Below are 22633 nucleotides of genomic sequence, written 5' to 3' on the forward strand. Positions count from 1 at the left end.
GTGAGTGAAATAACCTAATACTTAAGAACCAGGATCTGGAATCCTATAATGATTTATTTATGAGCCATCTGGCTGTATAAACATGATAGCATGGTCAAATGTGCTTTATATACTTGGAAAGAATTATTCAAAAAGTAATAATTAAATTTTATGAGTAAAATCTCAAAGCAAACTAAAAGATTTAGGCAAAAGACTTTTCTCACAAGGAAAAGAACTGTATAAAAATATATTATCTATAATAGAATGCTATTTATGTATATATAATAGAATATTATCCTATTCTGTGTCTCAGTTTCTCTATCTACTTCTCTCTCTACCACAAACACACACACTCTTATTACACAAATTCACACCTTAGCAAGGGAGACTTACAATATTAAATCTAGGAGATTATGAATGCAAACAGACACAGTGAGTATGACTTTCACATCCTGGGGTCATAAAGGATGACAGGGTAACCCAAGGGAGTATTGTCTTCCATTTATTTTATTACCACCATTAATCAATTTTTACCTCCCCATCTGTCACATGTCTTTTGAGGATGTGCACAAATGGATGTCACATGTAGGAGGTGGTGGAGAATGGTATAAAACCATTTCTGTCTCTAAGGCGCAAATTATTATTTTAAGCACTGCTTATATGAGAGTACAATAAATTTTGCCATGTGTTGCTATCTAAGGACCAATTTAAATTTGAAGTAATATATGCTATTACATTTTCCTCTAAAACAACATTCACACACATATATAATTGTTTTAACTTTTTTTTTTCCTTTCGAACTCACATTTCATTTATTTACTTTCAAATTTGGGTCCTTGCAGATAGGAAGCTAATAATAAAACAGTGAAGCTATGTATTTTTATTATTTATATCCAAGGCATTCTAATTTTCTTCTCAGTTATGTTTCAAATTCTTACCAACACTTTTTAAAAGAAGTAGAAGGCATATAAATTATAACAAGCTCAAAGTCTTTTTCATAATAAAAAAGTGACACTCTCGACTACAGCCAGAAATGAAAATGGAAATCATTCCATAATTTGTATTCAATTCATAACCCAGGGCAACTAAAATTAAAAGCAAAATTTGAACCAACTTGAGGACATTATGGATACAAATGTGATAAGTTGGAATTGTATCCTATCATCTCATACCATATCATTACATTGGTTGTTTGCTGCACAATTTTTGATGGCATTCACATTTACTATAGTTTAAATGGTGTCTCCAACCACCATCGAGTTGTGTAACATGGCAGCCTTGACATTTATATGTTATGGCTGTCAATTGTATCTACAACAATGAAAGACAAAACTTACTAAAGTCCATGGAAATTTCAGACACTTGGGCTTCATACAATAACAATTACAAATACCATTTATCTTTGTTTTCATATTAATAACCTATTTTTTATTGTTATGCAAACGAATAATTTTATCAATTGAATAATGTAAACTCAGATAATCTGCACAACTAAATAAATATACGGAGAGGAAATAAATTTTGATTCACACCTATGGGGGTAAAATGGTTTTTATACCCAAGAAGCATTTGGAGGAAAAAAAGCACTCAAATATTTGCAAGTATAAAATCATGGAACCAACCTAAATGCCCACAAATCAATGAGAGGATAAAGAAACTGTGGTATATAGATTTATAAATGTGGTATATAGATGGAATACTACTCAGCCCTAAAAAGGAATGAATTAAAGGCATTCGCAGTGACCTGGATAAGATTGGAGACTATTATTGTAAGTGAAGTAACTCAGGAATGAAAAACCAAACATTTTATGTTCTCACTGATACGTGGGAGCTAAGCTCTGCGGACACAAAGGCATAAGAATGATACAACGGACTTTGGGGACATGGGGGTAAGAATGGAAGGGTATGAGGGATAAAAGACTACAAATAGGGTGCAGTGTGTACTGCTCTGGTGATGGATGCACCAAAATCTCACAAATCACCACTAAAGAACTTACACATGTAATCAAACACTACCTGTACCTCAATAACCTATGGAAAAACATATTTGCAAGTATTTAGCATATTCCTAAAACACTCTTATGGTTTAAATATTTTATATGAATACACATATATGCAATTCATATCTAACAATGAATTATACAGGATATAATGCAGAAATGTACCAGTAATATGCTATTTTTGAAGTTATTTTCTCTTTTTTGGAGAAAAGACATACACATTTATCTAACATGTATATGAAGGAGTCTTGAGAATGAAAGAATGAAGACCCAACTGCTCAATGAGTTACAGAAACTTGTTTTTTTTTTTTTCTCAACTTCTATCTTAGATTCCAGAAATACACGCGAAGATTTGTTAACTGGGTATATTGCATAATGCTGAAGTTTGGGATACAAATAATCACTCAAGTGCTGAGCAAGGTACCCAACATTTAGATTTTTAGTCCTTGACCCCCTCCCTCCCTTTCCCCTCCAGTAGTCTCCAGGGCCTATTTAGATTTTTAGCCTTTGCCCCCTCTCCCTTCCTTCCCCCTCTGGTAGTCCCCAGGGTCTATTGTTTCCATCTTTATGTCCATGAGTACCCAATGTATAGCTCTCACTTGTAAGTAAGAACATGATGTATTCAGTGTTTGTGTTTCTGCATTAATTCACTTGGAGTAATGACCTTCAGCTGCGTCCACGTTGCTGCAAAGAACATAATTTCATTCTCCTTTATGGCTATGTCATATTCCATGGTGTCTATGTGCCACATTTTCTTTATCCAATCCACCATTGATGGGCACCTAGGTTGATTCCATTTCTTTGCTATTATGAATAGTGCTACAATGAAAATATGAGTTCATGTGTCTTTTTGGTAGAATAATTTGTTTTCTTTTGATAAGTATGCAGTAATAGGATTGTTGGGTTGAATGAGTTCTAAGATCTTTGAGAAATCTCCAAACTGCTTTCCACAATATCTGGAAAAATTTACATCCCCACCCACAATGTATAAGCATTTCATTTTCTCTATAGTATCACCAACATCTGTTGTTCTTTGATTTATTAATAATAGTCATTTTGACTGGTGTGAAATGGTATCTCATTGTGGTTTTGATGTATCTCTTTTATGATAAGTTATGTGGAGCTTTTTCTATGTTTGTTGGCTGCTTGTATGTCTTATTTTGAGAAGTGTCTGTTCATGTCTTTTCCCCACTTTTTTAATGGGGTTATTTGCTTTCTGCTTATTTCTTTAAGTTCCTCATAGATTCTGCTGGTAAGAACTGCCTTCTTTAGTATGTCAGTTGCATATTTTAACTCCAGAATTCCTGCTTGATTCCTTTTAATTATTTCAATATTTTTATTAAACGTATCGAATATGCTTCTAAATTCCTTCTCTGTGTTATCCTGAATTTCGTTGAGTTTCCATTTTGCATTCAGTCTGAAAGGTCACATGTCTATGTCTCTACAGCATTGTTCACTGGTTCCTTATTTGGTTTGTTTGGTGAGGTCAAGTTTTCCTGAATGGTCTTAATGCTTGTGGATGTTTCTTGGTGCCTGGGCATTGAAGAGTTAGGCATTTATTGTCTTTGCAGTCTAGGCTTATTTGTACACATCCTTTTTGGGAAGACTTTCCAAGTATTTGAAGCGACTTAGGTGTTATGATTTAAGTTTTGGTCACTGCAGACATATCTGCATTAGGGGGGACTCTGAGTCTAATAATGTTGTGGTTCTTTTAGACTCATAGAGTTACCACTTTGGTGGTTTTGAATAAGATCTGGGAGAATTCTCTAGATTACCAGATGAAGACTCTTGTTCTTTTCTTTCAGTTTCTCCTGAGAAAACAGAATTTTGCTCTCTGTGCTAAGCTTCCTGGAGCTGGGAGAGTGGCGACACAAGCACTCCTGAGGCCACTATCACTATAACTCTGCTGGGTCAGACCTAAAGCAAGCACAGCACTGTTTCTCACGCAAGGCCTGCAGTAGGCACTGCCTGGCTACTGCCTATGTTCACTCAGAGTTCTAGTGCTCTACAATTAGCAAATGGCAAAGCCAGTCAGGCTTGTGTCTTTCCCTTCAGGGCAGCAAGATACCCCTGTCCCCATATGTGAGCTAGGGCCTAGAGTCAGAAACCTTAGGAATCTACCTGGTGCTCTATTCTACTGTGGCTGAGCTGACAACCACGCCATAGACAAAGTCCTTCCCACTCTTTCTTCCCCTTTCCACAATCAGAGGAGTCTCTCCTCATGGCCACCACAACCCCAGGTCCACAGCAATTACTGCTTGGCTACTGCTGATGTTCACTGAAGGACCAAAAACTCTTCAGTCAGTTTGTAGTAAATGTCAGGAGGCCTGAGAGTCTCCCTCTGGGTAATTGGGCTCCCATCTGGCCCTGGTCAGGTACAGAAATGTCATCTAAGAGTAAAGGCCTTGAATTGGGGACCCTAAAACCCTCCTTGGTGCTCTCCCCCATTGTGGCAAAGCTGGTACCCAAGCTGATTTTTGGTTCTCATGAAGGTGCTTTTTTGGTTGATGAGTGTTCAATTTCACCTTCCTTTGGGGTGGATGATCAGTATAGACTTCCATTCAGCCATCTTGCTCCCCACCATCCCAACTTTTATTTTAGATATGAGGGTACATGTGTAGGTCTGTTACATGGGTATATTGCATTATTGTATTAGTCCATTCTCTTGCTGCTAATAAAGACACACCCAAGACTGGGTAATTTATAAAGGAAAGAGGTTAGTTGACTCACAGTTCAGCATGGCTGGGGAGATATCAGGAAACTTATAATCATGGCAGAAGGCACCTCTTCACAGAGTGGCAGGAGAGAGAATCAGTGCCGAGTGAAGGGGGAAGCCCCTTATAAAACCATCAGATCTCATGAGAATTCGCCCACTATCATGAGAACAGTATAGGGGGAAACTGCCCCCATGATTCAATTATCTCTCGCCAGGTCTCTCCCACAATATGTGGGGATTATGGGATTACAATGTAAGATGAGAGTTGGGTGAGGGCACAAAGCCAAACCATGTCAGTTATGCTGAATTTTTGCATACAGATCCTCTCACCCAGATAGTGGGCATGATACTTAGAAAGAGTACTTATGAAAAACAAACAAAAAAACCACCTAAATCTTAATAAGAACAGTTAGCTTTGTAGCATTAACTCACCCTAGTCTGATTCCTCTTTCTGGAGCTATGTGGTATCCCTATAGCTTCATAGCTATTGCAGCTCTGAAAATCAGCAGACTATCAGGTATTGAAAGGGACAACTTGTGTATCACAAAGAGCCTCATCTTCATAAAATTATTATTATTTGCCTTTCAGAAGCTTTCTGAAAATTTCATTTCTCAAGTCTTATCTTTTTTTGACCCTAATTGGAGCTTGTTTTGCATGTACAACAATATCCCTAGGCTGTTTGTTGAAACTAATCAGCAACCATTATTTAACATGGTGGTTGCCTGAGGTGGCATTACCAATTGTTGGTAACAAGAGGCTTACCAAAAAACTTAGAGTAACTAAAAACATAAATAATCTGTCTACAGCAGGCTTTGAATGCCACAAATATATGATTGGGAGTCTAGAAGGCCACACACATGTGCAATACTCTGGCATACCCAAGAAAGATCTGGGAAAGCCAAGATGTTTTACCTTTGAATAACCTTGCTGTGCTGTGTAAGAAAGAAGCAAAAGATAAAGCAGAGATATGAGCTGTCCCAATGTAGTTTTTAAAGCATTCCATAACACACAAAGGACTTCAGAATAGAATGGTAGACATATTTGTTCAAAGGATGTAAGAAAATTTCTGTAAGCTAAGATAACCAATCATAAAATTCAGTAGCTGCACACAACAAGGAATATAGATTTTGCAGCATGTGTCCCAGAAAATTATTAAACAAGCAACAAAAGTAAGCTTTGGGGAGAGAGATATCTTATTTCCAGAATTGACACATTATATTATGTAAAATATCCAGTTCAAAATAAGAAATTATGACACTTAAACAGATATGTATAGCCCATACACAGAAAAAAAGTCAATGGAAACAGTCTATAAGAAATATGGATGTTAGACTTACTAGACAAGGAGTTTAAATCAGCTATTGTAAATATGTTCAAAGAACTAAATGTTATCATGACTAAAGAATTAAAAAAAGTATAAGAACAATGTCTCATCAAATAGAAAATATCAATAAATAGAAATTACTTTTAAAAATAAATATTCTGGAGCTCAAATGTACAAAAGCTCAAATAAAAAATCTGAAAATAACAAAAACTGAAGTGTGTTTAACAACACATTCAAAGTGGCAGTAGAAAGAATTAGCAAACTTATAGATAGATCAAGAGAAATTATTCAATATAAGAAATGGAAAGAAAAAAGAATGAAGAAAAACGGACAAAACCTCAGAGACCTGTGAAAAAACATTATGCATACATTCATGTGCATAATGGGATTCTCATTATGGATAAAACAAAATAAAATTGGCAGAAAGCATACTTAAAGCAATAATGATGAAAACTTCTCCAACTTGATGAAATACATTAATCTCAACATCTTAGAAGCTTAATAAGCAGCAGGTAGGAGAAACTCAGAAATTCAAACCTAGACACATCATAGTCAAACTGTTGGGAACCAAAGACAAAACTTCAAAGCAGCAAGAGAAAAGATACTCATCATGCACTCAGGAGTCCTCATTAACACTAACAGTTGATTTTTATCAGCAACTATGGAATCCTGAAGACAGTGAGACAACACATCTGAAGAGCTAAAAGAAAAAGTTTGTTAAACTAGAATCTATAAACTGCAAATCTATTTGATAAATTAAAGGGTAGTTAGGACATTCCAAGAAAAACAAAAGCATAAAGATTTCTCATAGACCTATTCTACAAAAATTAATAAAGGATGCATTCAACTGAAAAAAAGACATCTGAAAGTAACTTGATTCCACACAAAGAGCATTGATAAAGTTAACTATACAGGTGAATATACAAGGCAGTATAAAAGTTTTTCTAAATTTGTAACTCTTTTTCTATCTAATTTAAAAGACAATCCAATAAGGTAGTAATTATTAAACTGTATTGACGGACCTATAATATATAAAGACAGGAGTTGTGTGGCAATTTTAGCACTAAGGAGAAGGGAGTGATCTAAGCTATATTAGGGCAGAAATTTTGTATATTATTGCAAACCAGTTTATATTAATCTGAAATAGATTTGAAGTTTTCAGTTAAGATGTTAATTATAATCCTCAGGACACCCACTAAGAAAATACCTCACAAATTATTATGAAAACAACAAGGGAATTAAAATAGCATACTAGAAAACATATTTAACACAAATATGGCATTAGTGGAGAAATAGGAGAACAAAAACAAAACAAGACATATGGAAAATGAATAACAAAATAGAAGACGTATGTCTGATATGGTTTGGCTGTGTCCCCACTCAAATTTCATCTTGAATTATAGCTCCCATAATTCTAACGTAGTGTGGGAGGGACCCAGTAGGAGGTAATTGAATCATGGGGCGGGTCTTTCTCATGCTGTTCTTGTGACAGTGAAAAGTCTCATGAGATCTGATGGTTTTATAAAGGGTAGTTCCCTTGCACACGCTCCCTTGCCTGCCATGTAAGATGTCCCTTTCTTCTTCCTTTGTCTTCTGCCATGGTTGTGAGGCCTCCCCAGTCATGTGGAGCTGTGAGTCAATTAAGTCTCTTTCCTTTATAAACTACCCAGTCTCAGGCACATTTTTATTAGCAGCATAAAAACAGCAAATTGGTACTGGGAGTGAGGTGCTGCTGTAAAGATATCCAAAAATGTGGAAGCAACTTTGGAACTGAGTAACAGGAAGTGGTTGGAAGAGTTTGGAGGGCTCAGAAGGAGATAGGAAAATGTGGGAAAGTTTGGCACTTCCCAGAGACTTGTTAAATGGCTTTGTCCAAAATGGTGTTAGTGATATGGACAATAAAGTCCAGGTGGAGGTGGTCTCAGATGGAGATGAGGAACTTGCTAGGAACTGGAATAAAGGTCATTCTTACTATGTAAAGAGACTGGTGGCATTTTGCCCCTGCCCTAGAGATCTGTGGAACTTTGAACTTGAGAGAAATGATTTAGGTATCTAGAGAAGGAATTTTTAAGTGGCAAGTCACTCAAGAGGAAGCAGAGCATAAAATTGTGGACATTTTGCAGCCTGATGATGTGATAGAAAACAAAAATCCATTTTGGGGGGAGAAATTCAAGCTGGCTGCAAAAACTTGCATAAGTAACAAGGAGCCAAATGTTAATCACCATGACAATGGGGAAAATGTCTCCAGGGTATGTCAAAGAACTTCACTGCACCCCTTCCCATCACAGGCCTGAAGGCCTAGGAGGGAAACATGGTTTCATGGGCTGGGTCCATGGCTTCCCTGCTCTATGCAGCCTCAGGACATGGTGCCCTGCATCCCAGCTGCTTCAGCTTCAGTTTTGAATAAAAGGGGCCAATATATAGCTCAGACTATTGCTTCAGAAGGTGCAAACCCAAAGCCTTGGTGGCTTACATGTGGTGTTGTATCTGTGGGTGAAGAGAAGTCAATAATTGAGGTTTGAAAACTTCCACCTAGACTTCACAGAATATATGGAAATGCCTGGATATCCAGGCAGAGGTTTGCTGCAAGTCTGAGCTCTCATGGAAAACCTCTGCTAGGGCAGTGTAGAAAGTAAATGTGGGGTTGAAGCCCCATACAGAGTCCCCAAAGGGGCACTGCCTACTGGAGCTGTGAGAAGAGCGCTACTGTCCTCCAGATCTCATAACGGTAGATCCACTGACAGCTTGCACTATGCACTGGAAAAGCCACAGACACTCATCACCAGTCTGTGAAAGAAGCCAGGAGGGGAGCTGTACCCTGAAAAGCGACAAGGGCAGAGCTGCCCAAGTCCATGGGAGCCCATCTCTTGCATCAGCATGACCTGGATGTGAGACATGAAGTCAAATAATTTTTAAGTTTTAATGACTGCCCCACTGGATTTCAGACTTGCATGGGACATGTAGTGGCTTTTCTTTGGCAAATTTCTCCAATTTGGAATAGGTGTATTTATCCAATACCTGTACCCTCATTGTATCTTGGAAATAACTAACTTGCTTTTGATTTTACAGGCTCATAAGCAAAAGAAACTTGCCTTGTCTCAGATGAGACTTTGGACTTGGACTTTTGGGTTAATGCTGGAATGAATTAAGACTTTGGGGGACTGTTGCAAGGGCATGATTGTGTTTTTAAATGTGAGGGCATGAGATTTGTGAGGTAGCAAGGGCAGAATAATAGGGTTTGGCTCTGTGATCCCACCCAAATCTCACCTTGAATTTTAATAATCCTCATATGTAAAGGCCAGGGCCAGGTAGAGATAATTGAATCATGGGGCAGTTTTCCCCATACTGTTCTCATCATAGTGAATAAGTCTCATGAGATCTAATAGTTTTATAAATGGGAGTTCCTCTGCACAAGCTCTCCTGCCTGCCACCACGTAAGATGTGACTTTGTTTCTCCTTTGCCTTCCACCATGATTGTGAGGCCTCCCAACCAGGTTGAACTGTGAGTCCATTAAACCTCTTTTCTTTATAAATTACCCAGTCTCTGGTATGTCTTTATTAGCAGCATGAAAACAGACTAATACAATATCCTAACTTATCAATAATTACATTAATTGTAAATAGACAACATTTAAATCAAAAAGCAGGAATTAGCAGAATGGATTAAAAAAAGAAACAACTTTCGGCCAGGCACAGTGGCTCTTGCCTGTAATCTCAGCATTTTGGGAGGCCAAATCAGGTGGATTACCTAAGGTCAGGGGTTTGAGGCCAGCCTGACCAACATGGTGAAACCCTGTCTCTACTAAAAATACAAAAATTAGCCCAGCATGGTGGTGGGCACCTGGAATCCCAGCTCCTTGGGAGGCTGAGGCAGGAGAATTTCTTGAACCCAGGAGGTGGAGGTGGCAGTGAGCCAAGATGATGCCATTGCACTCCAGCCTGGGTGACAAAGTGAGACTCTGTCTCAAAAAAAAAAAAAAATTCAACTAAATGCTATCTCTCAGAGATACACTTTAGATTGAGAGATACAAATAGGTTGAAGTGAAAGGATAAAAAAGATATTCCATGTAAATTATAATCAAAAGAATAGCCACACTAATAATAGACAAAATAAACTTTCAGACAAAAATTATTACTACACACAAAGAAGAACATTTAAAAATGATAAAAGAGTCAATCCATCAGAAAGGCATAACAATTATATATGAACCTACAAACTGATCCACATAATATATAAAGCAAAATCTGAGAAACTGAAGAAACAAATGGGTAATTCAACAACAATATTTGGAAATTTAAATACTCCACTTTCAATAATAAATAGATAAATGAGGCAGAAAATGCAAAAGGGAATACAAGACTTGAACAACACTATAATCTGTAATATAGAGGCCTAACAGACACCTATGGAACATTTCAGCCAACAATGGAATATACTGTTATGGTTTGGCTGTCTCCCCACCCAAAGCTCTTGAACTGTATCTCCCAGAATTCCCACATGTTGTGGGAGGGACCCAGGGGGAGATAATTGAATCATGGGGTCCAGTCTTTTCTGTGCTATTCTTATGACAGTTAATAAGTCTCATGAGATCTACTGGGTTTATCAGGGATTTCTGCCTTTGCTTCTTCCTCATTTTTCTCTTGCTGCTGCCATGTAACAAGTACCTTTCGCCCCCTGCCATGATTCTGAGATTTCACCAGCCATGTGGAACTGTAAGTTCAATTAAACTTCTTTTTCTTCCCAGTCTTGGGTATGTCTTTATCAGCAGTGTGAAAATGCACTAATACATATACATTCTTTTTCTTTTTCTTTTTCTTTGTTTTTTGTTTTTTTTTTGGAGACAGAGTCTCGCTCTGTTGCCCCGACTGGAGTGCAGTGACATCATCTTGGCTAACTGCAACCTCAAACTCTGCCTCCTGGGTTCTAGAGATTCTCATGCCTCAGCTTCCCAAGTAGCTGGCACTACAGGCGTGCACCGCCATGTGTGGGTAATTTTTTTGTATTTTTAGTAGAGACATGGCCAGGCTGGTCTCAAACTCCTGACCTCAGGTGATATGCCCACCTCAGCCTCTCAAAATGCTGGGATTACAGGCATAAGCCACCATGCCCAGCCCACATTCTTTTTTTTTTTTTTTTTGAGTTTAAATGCATTTTATTTTTAGACAATCTACATGAGACGTTTTTCTTAAAAACAATGCATCCACTCCATGCACCCACAGTCAAAATAAATGAAGAGCTCAAGATGACACCCATTCTTAAGTGCACAGGAAACATACTCCAGAATAGAACATATGTGGAGTGGGACCAAAATGGCTGATTAGAAGCAGTGGTGACTGGAGGCTCCCAGAGAAAAGAACCAAACAAGTGTGCAAATCCTGCAAAGGCAATCAAAGTGTCCAGGTCCTGTCACCAGGACTGACTAGGCAGCTGGCATGACCCATGGAGAGGATGGAAGAGCAGGGTGGTGCTGTGACCCACCTGAGAGCCACATGGGGCGGGGATGCCTTGACACTTAGCCAAGGGAAGCGGTGAGTGAGCATGCTACTGAGCCTGGAGAACCATGTTTTTTTTTTTCTCAGAACTGTGCAACCCATGGATTGGAAGATTCCACTTGTGAGCTAGAACCAGAAATACCATTTGACCCAGCAACCTCATTACTGGGTATATACCCAAAGGATTATAAATCATTCTACTATAAAGACACATGCACATGTATGCTTATTGCAGCACTACTCACAATAGCAAAGACATGGAACCAACCCAAATGCCCATCAATTATAGATGGGATAAAGAAAATGTAGTCCACATGCATCATGGAGTACTATGCAGCCCTAAAAAGGATTGAGATCATGTCTTTGCAAAGACATGGATGAAACTGGAAGACATTATCCTCAGCAAACTAATACAGGAACCAAAAACCAAACACAACGTGTTCTCACTCATATGTTGGAGCTGAACACTGAGAACACATGGACACAGACAGGGGAACAACATATAGCAGGGCCTGTCACGGGGGTGCAAGGGAAAGGAGAGCATCGGGAAAATAGCTAATGCATGTGGGGTTTACTACCTCGGTGATGGGTTGATTGCTGCAGCAAACCACCATGGCACACATTTACCTATGTAAAAAACCCACACACTCTGCACATGTATCCCAGAACTTACAGTAAAATTTTTTTACAAAGAGAAGAACATATGTTATACCATAATGCAATACTCAATGAATTTTAAAATACTGAAATAATACAAAGTATCTTGTTCAATCTCAACAAAATTATATTTGAAATTAATAACAAAGGAAATTTCGAGAAATAAAAATTATGGAGAAATTAATCAACACACTCTAAATAACTAATAAGTCAAAATATAAACTACCAGAGAAATTAAAAAATACTTGAGATGAATGAAAATGCAATACAACATGACAAAATTTATAGTACTTAAAGTAGTGCTTAAAGGAAAATGTATAACCGTAAATGCCTGCATTAAATAAAAAGATCTCTAATCCAAACCCAATTTTTGACCCCATGAAAGCAGAAAAAGTAGAGGAAATTTAACTCAAAGGAGGCCAAAGAAAATAATTAATACAGACCAAAGAGGAAATAAATGAAACAGAAAATTATAAACAATAGAGAAAATAAAACCAAAAGTTGTTGCTTTGAAAAGATCAACAACTGGCTCTGCATTTTCAGCCTAATTTCGACTTGCAAAAGAGACTCTTTGGATTTCTATTTCAATAATTTTATGTGTGATCTAGCAGGTGAGAAAATATGTTCTTAGCCTTGGGGCCCTATCTAGCACTCTTGAAACCATATGGCAGAGTAAATTAAAGGCAGTGTAATTATAGACACTAAAAAAAGATTTTGGGTGGACTGATTTTATTGATATCCTTAGGATCCAAGTTACCAGAAAAATGTATTCTAAATATGTAAAATAATTCTTACGGGAAGGAATTAGTTGTAGGAACAGCGCTATGTGTTTCTTCTCATAGATAGAGGTGCTAATGTGGGAGGAGGTATGCAAATGGACAGAATTAGCTGGCTTGCACAGCAGCTGGGAGGTAAAAGAAATAAAATTTTACAAAATTTTCCAGAATTTTCTGTCTGTCAGATCTGAACAATAGCAGTCATATGGTTTTTTTTCCCAAAATAATGGCCATTTTTTTATTCAACAAGCTTACCATTATTATATCTTTTATTTTCATTTTCCATAAATAGGATTTTTATCAATTTAATGATGAGAAAAACATATGTTTCCTGGGTCTCATTATTCTATCCATAGTAGGTTAGAGCTATAAGCCTACCTATGATGATTGAATAATTATTAATATTATCAAAAATATACTAATTGTATTAGATCAGTTACCAGGTGGTAAACAATCTGGGCAGGCAATCCCTTTTAAGGATATCTTCAACACATAGAGTGCATGGAATATTGTAGGCACCCAATAAATATTATTTTAATAAAGGGATGGAACAATGTAGGTTCAATATGTCTGGCTTAATGAGCAGGTGGTATTTAAATAAATATCAAAGAAATGATTAAAATTATTATCTAAAAGTATGAAACATTTAAGTGGGATGCAATATCCAAAAATTTGTTGTGCTTACAATTCTGTGTATGGTGTTGTACTACATATACATTGCTGCATACTATAACACTTATCACAGTGACTTAGAATATCATTTGTCTATAAACAATAAAATTCATAAACTTAACATTTGATTTTTAATAAAAAATTGTCTGAATTTGCAAATTTAATAAATTTCATATCAAATAATCACAATAAAACTCAACATAACCTTTTTTTCTGAAATAGCAGCTTTCAACTTTTTCATTAAAAGCAGGTGATTTTAGTCATTAAAAATAAATTTAAAAGGAGCAATTCTATTCCTTAAGATTTAATTACTAAAAACCAAAGTATAATTATTTTACTTCAAGATTCCTAGCATAGAAGGTGGCAATAAATAGATCTAAAAGATGAGTATGTGTAACTTTATCTTAAGAGCTGGAAAATACGATTCACACTGTTCTCTCTTTTCTTGGATATTGGATGCCCAGGGCAGTGCTCCTATCAGCATGGTCTTACAGAATGTTACAGGAGGAATACCATGTTAATGGCTTCAGCACGTGATGTGATCAGTCAACAACTAAAATATGGCTTCAGAATTATGAAAAAAACTGCATATCAACATTGAGTAACCATAGTGTCGAACAGATATTTTTTGTTAAATACATCAATTATCAGATAAGAAGTATCACTCCCTTAGGGCCAGAATATTAGGATAAGGGTCCTACTCATGATAACCCTATTACATAATTAAAAGCTTAAAATCAACTGTAGTGAGTTGTTGAACTTATTCAAGTCTGGCATATAAGTACTTAAATACTTATATAGCATTAACTTTTAAAAGTGTAAGAGAAACTGGACTTGTGGATTCTAATCTCTCTTTATATTAATGAGGATACTGTGGGGCAGTTCTTAAGATCAGTTTTCTACATTATGATTATACTTTGGAGTAACAAAATATATATTTTTTCAATAATGGAAAACCTTCTAATATACTTTATATCAACAGTGTAAAACTGTTTCTCTAATTTTCAACATAACATCTTATGCAATCTTCCCTCCAAAAATATGTGGAGGCACTAATTTTGACTTCTTCCCTTTTTGTGTTTCACTTTACTCTCAGAGCTGTTACTTTAAAATGGCATTAGAAATACAATAGCAACATTTCAGACAACCTAAAGAGAGAGAGTACTATGACGCTCCTCAGATTAAAAAACGGAAATGCTAAAATACTATCAGTAGGATTTTCGCTAAGAAGTGACTACAGCAGTGGCACTGAGTTATACATTCCTGCTTTCATGGCTAAGTCCTTCAAGTATTTGCTCAAGTGATACTTGGCTCAATGGGGTCTATAACAACCATGCAATGAAAAAGTGCACTCCACCTTGGACATTCCAATCTCCCTTATCATGTTTTTATCTTTCCAATTTCTTTTCAACAGTTTTCAATTTCTAACATAGTATATGTTTTACTTGTTTGTTGTCTATGGTCTATACAAATAGAATATAAGTTAGCTCTGTTCAGAAAGATTTTTATTTTGTTCACTGATACCTCAAGCACCTAGGACAAAGCCTGGCACACAATAGGTACACAGTAAATATTTGCTGAAAAGATGCATAAAAGATCACAAAAGTTTATGTAAGCATATCTCCTAAACAAAAATCCAGTTAACAGATATCCTCCCTAGTTATAGAAAAATAGCTTTTAAATAGGTTTGAAAAATGTAGCAAAGAATGGCTGCTCATGGTCCCAAATCATGAACACTCCTAATTTTTTTGAAATTAAATAGTAATAACAAATAGAATAACTTGAAAACACATTTATACAAAACCAGAAAGGGAAATTTTTCTCTGCGTCCACTGGTCTATACATTTTTATCAGTGGAATAAGAGCCCACCTCACTGCCACGGGCAAGATTTGGGGGAGGAAAGTGAAGAACTTGGGGGAGGAATTCCATTTTTTTATTGACCTCCATTTTTACATTTTAACATGACTTGGGCAAGGATTTTCTTCTTGGGCTATGTATCAATAAAACAACACACTAACTTTGAGGTCGCCTGAAGGAGTAAGAATTGCACTGGGGGTTGAACTATCACTAGCTTCTCTCTCTCACATTTGTGGGTTTCTTTTTCCTCCTTTGGCAATAAAACTCTGAATGGGTTGAGAACCACTTTACATACTTTAGACGTTATGTTTTAGTAAGGAAGATAAAAAGATAATTTACAATTCATACTTCCTGAATTTGGACTCCAGCCTTAAGTTTTTTTTTTCTCTTCCCTGCATCCTTCCTCCTAACGCTTGGCTTATCTGCTTACTTCTTGGATTCAGTTTCTGATGAGCCCTGATAATGGGGCAGAGTACTCTGCTCCTGATTTTAGGCTCTTGATTCATAACAAGGTGGGCACTTTGCTCTGTTTTGGTAAGGAGTGCAATTTAGTTGTTGGCAGATGATTTTCAAAGGGCCAGAGAGTAAATATGTTTTGTTTGTTTGTTTTGAGACAGTCTCGCTCTGTCACCCAAGCTGCAGTGACAGAGCTCATTGCAAGCTCCGCCTCCTGGGTTCACGCCATTCTCCTGTCTCAGTCTCCCGAGTAGCTGGGATTACAGGTGCCCGCCACCACGCCCGGCTAATTTTTTGTATTTTTAGTACAGACGGGGTTTCACCGTGTTAGCCAGGATGGTCTCGAGCTCCTGACCTCATGATCTGCCCTCCTTGGCCTCCCAAAGTGCTGGAATTACAGGCATGAGCCACCACACCCGGCCCAGAGAGTAAATATTTTAGGCTCTGAGGGCCATATAGTCTCTGTCACAACTCAATTCTAGCATGAAAGCACCAAAGCAGCCACAGATAATGTGTAAAGAAGGGGTGTGGATATGTTCCACTAAAACAGTGTAACTTTACTCCAAAAATAGGTGGCCAGTTGGATTTAGCCCCCTTCTCAGTCTTTAGTATAGGGTAGAGAATGTGACTTTTCCCATCCTGCTGAGTGCACCACTATCTCCATCTCAGGCTTCCTGGAATGTGGATGGGAGGCAAAATGGCCACCTTGGCTTTCATATGAGCTTGTATGAAGCTCTCAGGCCTAGGAAAATATGATTCCAATGATGAGTTTGGCTTTTTAAGAGTGGGGCCTGGTGAAATCCAGGCAATATGGTGTTGGTCTGTCTGTTCAGCTATTAGAGAAGTGAACACACTTTTTAATTTGTTTCCTTTGCTTCATTTGTACTGAAATCACTGTTTTTCAATTTTTTGGGACTCAAACAGAAGCTGATAAAATTTCTCTATCCTAATGAGTTTAATCATTTCTACTTTTTTATATTTATTAAAGATCCTTTTCATAGTTATTAAATGTGCTTTTGAAAACATTTTAACAAGTATGTAATAAGCAAGCATCAATATATAGATTATTATTTTAGGTTAATATCAAATTATATAAAACATTCAGCTATGAGAGTACAAAGGTATCCCTAAATTTACATTGTTTCCCAAATTCTGAGATGTATGTGTGTATTTTTTTAATGGTGTTAATATCATCAGCTTACTTGCTCATCGTTCTAAAACTGGAATAATGGTAAAAACAAACAAACAAACAAACTCTTATTGTTCCTGAATCTTAAGCATCAAATAGCCACGTTTGACTGGTTTACTTTGGTGTCTCCCTTGAATTATGTCCATTTATTTCAGGAGTTATCTCCCTACATTGAAGCATGTCCTTCTATTGCAGGAACTAATTAACAGAAGGAGGTAGGTAAAAATTACAAAATCTTAAGTTCTTAAAAATGTTGTCTTTTAAAGGTCTAGCTTAATATGGTCTGAATTGGGATTTATTTAAATCAATTTCATAGGGGGGAATCGGATATTTATTCATGCTCTACATTAATTCTTAACTCAGAAATATTCCATACATTTTAGTTGTCGTTGTTAATGCATGCCCCTTCCGTTGTTCAACTATCTTCCATCCTATAGAAAAAAATACTGTTAACCTATCAACTTCTATGTTCACTGGGAGTTTTTACTCACAATTGAATGGATACAGCCTAATTCAGAATAAGTTAAGCAAAATAGAAATTCGGGGAGGGAGACTCATGAAACTGAAAAGGCCAGAAGTAAAACTGATTTTATGTGTAGTTTGATACCAGAACTTTCATGATATCAATAGAACTCTTTTTCTATATATATTTCATATAGTCCTTCAATCATGCATAAAGACTTTCAGCTGCAAGTATAAGCATATTTACTCTATAGTGGTTTAATCACTAAAGACAACAAATTACATCTCATGTGACAACATGATGGTTAAAAGTAAGAAGCCAATGACATTAATTCAAAAGCCAAAAAATGTCAAGGCCATTAGTGTTTTTATGCTTTTGGTCCTTTCCATATAACATCAAGGTTGGAGCCAAGCTCCAGTTATTACACCTGTATACGAGGAAAACAAAACGGGAGGACAGAAACGTGCTTGGTGACACGAGTTCTGTTCAACAAGAGTGTAAAAGCTTTCTCAGAACCTCCTAGCCATTATATTAACATGTAGTTGTCTAGAAGCATGTCAGATAACTTTACATAATGATAAGAAACATTATGCAAGCAAGTGTTTGACTTTTCAGTCTCTTTAAGGAAAGAGGGGGCTTGGAAATGAGTGTGTAACTAGCCAACTAACAGTATATACCAAAGGCTCTACAAATATGGTAGACAAGTTGTTCATTGACAGCCAAGAATCACATCATAACAGATTAGATGGGAAGAGGAACTCTTCCTTACCAACGCAGATGGAAAAATTCTAAAAGGTTACTGATCAATCTTGTTTCATTTGTCTATCTCTGAACTTATCACTGTATTCAGAATAATGGGGTATACCAATAAGGGTCAACTTCAGGTCATCTCCAACTGAATTATTTAAAATGGTTTCCATATTCGAAAGTGGGATCCTGTTACCCAAAAGATGATGATGAGTACAGAGTGTATTCATTTTCTGTTGCTGCATAAAAACTTACCAAGAGTTTACTAGGTTAAAACAACACCAACTTATTATTTCACTATTTTTGTGTCAGGTGTTCAGGTGCAGCTTAGCTGTGTCCTCTGTACAGAGTCTCACATGACTGCAATTGAGATAGAGTCTGCGGCTGTGATCTCATCTGAGGCCCAGGATTCTCTCCCAAGCTCATGTGGTTGTTAGCAGAATTCACTTCCTTGCAGCTATAGCACTCATGGTGAATGGCTCCTTCAAGGCCAGCAGAAGATGGGTATCTCAGATACCTAGACCCAGCATAACCTGCTCTTTGATTCACTCAAAATCAGATTAGTGACCTTAATTACATCTTCAAAAATGCCTCCACCTTTACCATGTTATCCAAATGATAGTGATTTCTATCATCTGTCTAGTACCTGTTCCACTCAACTGGAGAGGAGGGTTTCATACAGGGCACATAGGTTTACCAAGGAGTGGGAACCTGAGGGACCCTCTTATAATCCTACCTATCACAGAGGGTCTTCCTATGAAAATCAACAGATCACTAGAGTAAATATGTATGAAAATGATTGATTCTATACATTCATTGATTTAAGTTGAGGTTACCAAAAAATTGAAAAATTATGTTTATATGGTAATCTATTGTCCTTTTAGAACCACCTTTGCAAAATTATGATAGTAAGAGAAATCTGACAGAGTTGATTCCATTTTGCTTCTAACCTCCAAAATGTCTCATCATTCCTGGGCATAGGCCAAGCTAACTTCAGGAGAAATTTAGTTTATAGTTTAACCTTAAAGCAAGGATGATAATGGCTCTTTCCGAAACTAAACTGCCTTTATAAGAGTAATGAAAATCCACAAGGTTAGGACTATGAGAGTGTCCTAAATTCTTCTGAAATATAAGCATAGTTCAATGATAACCAGCCATTGTTTAAGAGGTCACAAGATTTGTAACTTCCCCAATTATTCCTGTAGATAACATCACTATTGTAGAACCTAAGACTAGCCTTTTGAGAGGTCTTTTCAGACTTTCACATTTCTGATGATCAGCTGACTTCACCTGGTCTCTTGACAGAGGTCTCAGTATGTCCAGTGGCCCCTACCCAGAGGCAGACTCAGTGAAGAAGGACTGTTTTCCAAACACCTATGACAGCATCCCTGACCAATCAGCAGCATCTATTCCCTAGTCTCCTGACAACCAAACTATGCTTGAAAAATCCTAACCTCTGAGCCTTCGGGAAGACTGATTTGAGCAGTGACTTCATCTTCCACATGGTCAGTCTCATGTCAATTAAATTCTTTCTTTACTGCAATGCCACGGTCTCAGTGAATTGATTTTGCCTGTGCAGTGGGCAGGAAGGACATATTGGGCAATTATACTTTATCATTTTTAAATGATAGAAAAATAAGAAAATTTTCTGAGTAAAATTTTTCAAAATGATACATTTTTTTAATAAGCTTATGTGGAGAAAGTAAAATATAAGTTAGTTGATTTTTACTTGATGCTTTTCTGTATAACTGGCATTTCTATTGTTGATTAAACATAATTTAAATCATAATTAGCAACAGCATTTGTGCCTAAATGAAAGTAAAATTGTCAGTGGCATAAATTTCAATGTGAAAAAAACCTACAATGATTAAATATGATATTTTCTTTTATCAGAAATAAGCTCAGAGTTAATCCATATGGTGGAAAATATTAAAATATTGAAAAGATAGATATTTTTAAACTTAACTCTTTCATTACAAACTGAACCTTGTTAAATTTTATTTTTGAAAAAATCACTGTTGAAATATAGAAGCTCAAAAACAGAAAATGTTTATTGACCGTTTGTAATAATACATCATGTTATAAAGATACTGATTAAAAAAATATGTTCTATTGAGGCAGAACAGTTAAGTTTTATGCCCACAAGAATTTGGTGAGGGAAATAAAACTTCACATTTACTCAAAAAGCAGCATTTGCATCCTGTCAAAGAGTTGAAAATGTGCCAATTAATCTATGTAGTTTTTTATGATAAATCAAACAGTTAAAAAAATCATGGTAGATTTTCTTTTAATAACCTTAGGTGGAATTCCCTGATATTGCTAGAAAGTGACCTCTGGCATTCCAGTAACAATTTGCATTTGATTAGAAGCAATGTTTTTGCATTTCATTCTGAACACTTACTTTTAACTTGTCAAAAAATACTGCTCTTACAAAGCTGGGCCTTGCACACTACTTAGGAGCAGGAACAATGCTGTCACAGTAAAGGAAATCAATTGACTTGAATAGGAGGAAATAAAAATCCTGAAACACAGTTCACAAAGCATTTTATGAAATGTATGGAACCAATTAGCAAAAGAAAAAAAATTAAAGAAGTGCTAGAAATTTCTTGTTGGTAAAATTGATGTAAAAGTACTTAAAAATATCCTGAACTCTTGAGTACCAAAAGCATCTTCCACAAAAAGCAAAACAGACTTTCTCTCATATATAATGTTTAGCAGAGTTCATCATGAGAGCTGAATCCTTTCTGCTGTGTTAGGCCATTTATTCACTTTCATTTTGAGTCATATTCCTTTAACTGATGCAGAATTTACATATATTTCTTCATTCAAATGTGTCATTAAGATGCAGGCTATGTTACAGGGTTTGGAAATGATCTTCAGACATCTGTCTCTGGAACACTTAAGGAGCTAGCTGCTCCAAACAGACCTTGGACACCTCTCATTAGAATACATTCCTGATGCTCACCATTCGCCTGAATAATAATTTAAAAGTGGGACTGTATTATTGTAGGAATGAGCTCAGTTGTGTCAAGTTTATGGAAGCAGTTGAACACACATCCGGCATCTCTAGGGAGCAACGTTCCAATTTTGCATTGTCATAGCTACCAACAAGCACATAGCACATTCCAGAAAAAAAGAGAGATGGAGGAAAGGGGGTTGATCTAAAAATCTAAAATCTTGATTCAAGACAAGAGGATTTGATCTAGGTCCAATTTATAGTATCTTTATTGGTCTGATCTAGCTGGAAAAAGTGTATGGGGGAGAAGAGCAATAGAAGATTTTTTTTTTGTTTTTGTTTTTGAGACAGAATTTTGCTCTTGTTGCCCAGGCTGGAGTGCAATGACGTGATCTTGGCTCACCGCAACCTCTGCCTCTCAGGTTCAAGTGATTCTCCTGCCTCAGCCTCCCGAGTAGCTGGGATTACAGGCATGTGCCACCATGCCTGGCTAATTTTGTATTTTTAATAGAGACGGGGTTTCTCCATGTTGGTCAGGCTGGTCTTGAACTCCCGACCTCAGGTGATCTGCCCACCTTGGCCTCCTAAAGTGCTGGGATTACAGGCATGAGCCACCATGCCTGGCAGAAGATTTAAAATGTATGGAAATTTTCTTTAAAAATAATTATCGATAATTTCATTAGAAAAAAATAGTGTGTAATAGACACAAAAGATTCTGTGAGTTTGTGTGCTGGAATTACTGATTATCAAAACTATAGAAAAAGCTGAAACATTAGCCTAAACTGGTGATTAATCCCCCTAAGCCTGTTATTTATTGTATTAGTTTTTTATCACTGCTGTAACAAATTATCACAAATTTAGCGTCTTAAAACCGTATCTATTTATCACAGCTCTGCAGGTCAGACTTCTGGGTGGGCTCAACTGGGTTCTCTGCATAGGTTCTCACAATGCTAGAATTGCTATGTCAACTTGGCTCTTACCTTGGAGGCTCTGGCGGAATAAATCTCTTCCAAACTCATTCAAATTCAGGTCCGTGCTATGGTAGGACTGGGGTTCTTCTTTCCTTAGTGGCATATTTTAGCTTCATAAGGCCATCTGTGTTGCTTCTCACATGGCCCTGTCTACCTTCAAATCCAGCAAGGGAATAGCAAGTTCTTCCCAAATTTTAAATCTCCCTGACTTCTTTTTCTGTCATCAGCTGCTTTTAAGGGCTCACCTGATTAGGTCAGCACCATCCAGATAATCACCCTATGATAGGGGCAGCTGTGCCATATAACCTAACCAGGAGATGATATCCCTTCATATTCATGGGTTCTTAGAATTAAGACCAGAGATAAAATCCTGCCT

The 22633-nt window shown here is 36.8% G+C and overlaps 1 long non-coding RNA gene across 1 annotated transcript; it reads left to right on the forward strand.

Moving 5' to 3' along the window:
- The first annotated feature begins 2330 nt into the window (after positions 1-2330).
- On the forward strand, positions 2331-19785 carry LOC131381689 (uncharacterized). Its single transcript, XR_009210571.1, has 3 exons — positions 2331-2399; positions 17276-17335; positions 19636-19785. It is a non-coding gene; the product is annotated as an uncharacterized LOC131381689 (long non-coding RNA).
- The last annotated feature ends 2848 nt before the right edge of the window (positions 19786-22633 follow it).

This window comes from Hylobates moloch, unplaced genomic scaffold, assembly GCF_009828535.3.
Source record: "Hylobates moloch isolate HMO894 unplaced genomic scaffold, HMol_V3 SCAFFOLD_17, whole genome shotgun sequence".
Classification (NCBI taxonomy): Eukaryota; Metazoa; Chordata; class Mammalia; order Primates; family Hylobatidae; genus Hylobates; species Hylobates moloch.